Source organism: Suricata suricatta, chromosome 12 (genome assembly GCF_006229205.1).
Source record: "Suricata suricatta isolate VVHF042 chromosome 12, meerkat_22Aug2017_6uvM2_HiC, whole genome shotgun sequence".
Classification (NCBI taxonomy): domain Eukaryota; kingdom Metazoa; phylum Chordata; class Mammalia; order Carnivora; family Herpestidae; genus Suricata; species Suricata suricatta.
Window position 1 is genome coordinate 1,821,584 of NC_043711.1, and position 2,889 is coordinate 1,824,472.

The following is a 2,889-nucleotide window of genomic DNA, read 5'->3' on the forward strand; positions in this document are numbered from 1 at the left end:
GCTGCTTGGGGGCGAGGACACGGAAAGCTGCCAGCAGAAGGAGGTGCGCTGAAGGACAAAGGTGCTAAGTGTCACCGGCACCGGACTCCCGGGGCAGCGAGAGCCTCTCCAGGGACAACGGGCCGCGCAGCAGTGCGGGAGCCGCGCAGATCCGCCGCCTGCAGCGCCCACACCGCACACGACACCGCACGGCTGACGGTCACTCCCGGTCCCCACACAGGGGCCCAGCTCTCCCTGCTGACCCCGGTCCTCCAGGAGGTGGGGGCCCTGAGCCCCCAAAGGGACCGAACACTGGAGCTCCACACGCCCTGCGCCCCCTCCTCCGGGGCCCCAGATCTCGTCAGGAGGAAACCCTCCCAGTTTAAGATGTGACCCCTAGACACTGCGTTCACGACCCTTCCAACAGGCACTTGACCCCGAGGAGCCTTCCCTCAGTCTGACCTGCACAGACCTCCCGTTTCCACAGATCCCACTTGACCCCTCTACCCCATGGACGATGCCAGCACCAGTCCTCGGGGGACCCCCAGGGCGGCCCCAGGTCGCCCCCAGCACAGCTGCACTGCGGCTCCTGCTCGGGGCCCTGCGTCCTCTCTGGGCGGCCATAGCCCCTTCCGTGCTGGTCCCAGGGGCTGGAGGCCACCTGCAGGCAACTGCAACCTCCCCCCCGCACCCCCCCCCCCCGCACCTTCCCTCACCACACACCAGGCCCAGCTGGGGGGGTGGCAGTCTGTCCCCAGCCCAGGGGAGGCCCCCGGCTTCCAGTGTCCTGCGGCACCTGAATGACATGAGAACCCCAACCTGGTGCGGGGACAACTAGATGCAGAATCCAGGCGTCCAGCCTGAGGTCAAGGCCACAGCGGGAGGGGCAGCTCCAGGGCACCAGGGTGGGTTCACGTGAATGGAAGCTGTTTGTCCCTTTCAGAGACCAGGGACCCGGTCCCTTTAAATTCCATGTGTCTCAGTTCACAGGATTTGTGTGTGTTCGTGGCTCCACCAGCCCGGCATGAAGGTGTGGTGACACCTGCATGGTCCCCCCAGCCCTAAGGGAGAAGGACCATTTCTGCCTGACACACGCTTCCCCAGAGCACAGTCTCTGCATAAAGCCCAGAGTGACCCGAGTCACAGGGACAGGACTGACCTGACACACTCACCACCCTCTGCGCTGAAGGGGAGGGAGGAGGCAGAGAGAACGCGGGCATTTTACGGCGGCTGAGCGTGAGGCTGGCGGAAGACAGGGCCATCGGCGCGGAGCTGGACAGGGACAGCGCTGCCCACAGGTGACGGGTGACGCACAGTCCCCAATTTGCTTTGGCTTCTCTCCTTCTTCCAGAGCCCTGACCAGGGGCTTGCCCTCAGCCTGAGCCACACACAGCCCCCCCTGGGGACAGGGCGACAGGCTGGCCTCAGGGAACCACCGGTGGGCACCACACCTGCTCACGCCTGGTTTCTTTCCTTCTCTCCTCCCTTTCACACGACTCTTGAGACACTTGTAAATCTTGAGGTCACAGTGTCCTCCAGTTCGATGTGGCCCCTGCCCCTAGTGCCACAGTCCCCTCCCCCACCCTGTGCAATCATTCTCCTCAGTACGGGGGGTGGGGGGGGTCTCTCCTGACTCTAGGATTTGTCCACTTACACGGGTTAGGCCCACCACCGCCCTGTTCCCACCCAAACTCGGCCCAGGCCACCGGCCACCCCACAGGCCCCTGAACCTCGGGTGGCCCGCACTCTGAGCATCCCCTGAGCTGAGGGACAAGGCGCTGGGGACCTGAGCCAAGGGGCCTCCCTCCACCCCAGGGGCCGGATCCCGACACGGCCCTTCCTGCCCTCCCCCCTCTCCCGGAACAGCCAAGCCCGTTCTGTGTCACTGGAGGGTCCCTGAGATGGGAGCCGGTCCCTGTTGCAATTGACTGTAATAAATCGTCCTCAGCCGGGCGCACATTTGAAGTCGTCTCCCAGGTCTGTCACCAGCTAGACTCCGTGCCCACGTGCTTGTACTCACAGACCTTTGTCCTGCGTTTCCCTAAGCCGTCACTTCCAGCTTTCCTCTTAACTCATCAAATGACAGGGACTCGGCCCTGGAGCAATAGTGACTGCCCTCCCCAGACCTCCAGGGGCCTTGACCTCCCTGACCAGTTTGACAACTGCCACCCCCTCATTCCAGCCAGTGCAGATGGACCTGGAATGACCTGTGGAGTGACAGGAAATAACCTTTACCTCCTTCTCAAGCTGAGGTGTCCACAGGGAGCCTCGTTTACATGACACCACTCTGGGGACACACCTGCTCCCCTAAGGCTCAGACACCACACCCCCTCCTGGCCGCCCCCCACGTGATGAGGAGGCTTCCCCATGGAAAGATCCATCCCGGCCCCAAACCAGAATAACCCACCCACCCTCCCTCCGGGGACTCGGGGCTCTGGAAGTCATTCCCATGATCCCCTGAGCTCCGCATCTGCTGCTAATAAAGTTTTCTTCCAGCGACTGCTCAGTGGGGAGCAGCCTCTGCCTCACCAGGGAGCTGATGTGGTTTTGGAGTGGGGGTTGGGAGGTCAAGGAAAAATACTCCAGAGTTCTTTGGTGCAAAACCATGGCTTACTACGGCCCGGGGCCAGGACCGAGGGCAGACAGAGCGGCACTGGGATGTGAGGAGAGACTGACCACCTCAGATGTTCTATCCCATGCAGGGGAGGGTGATGTTGGGGCTCCAGGATGAGACTACAGGTTTCTGGAAATTGCTCCTTTTCCTCGTAATTTTAACACAGTTGTAAGAGGTTGGAGACTCACATCCTGCTAGGCTGTGATCTCTATACATTAACCCCTGGTTTTTCTCTTTCCTTCATTCCGGGGCAGCTAAGACAGCCTGAGGACAGTCACACCTACGCCACCTGCTGG

The 2,889-nt window shown here is 61.9% G+C and overlaps 2 protein-coding genes across 2 annotated transcripts in view; one reads left to right on the plus strand and one right to left on the minus strand.

The window, feature by feature from the left end:
* The window catches only part of LOC115274639 (zinc finger protein 669-like), a 160,743-nt gene that overhangs the window by 121,934 nt on the left and 35,920 nt on the right, over nucleotides 1-2,889 (plus strand). The gene's annotated exons all lie outside the window — the stretch shown is intronic.
* The window catches only part of LOC115274631 (zinc finger protein 77-like), a 12,862-nt gene that overhangs the window by 9,403 nt on the left and 570 nt on the right, over nucleotides 1-2,889 (minus strand). The gene's annotated exons all lie outside the window — the stretch shown is intronic.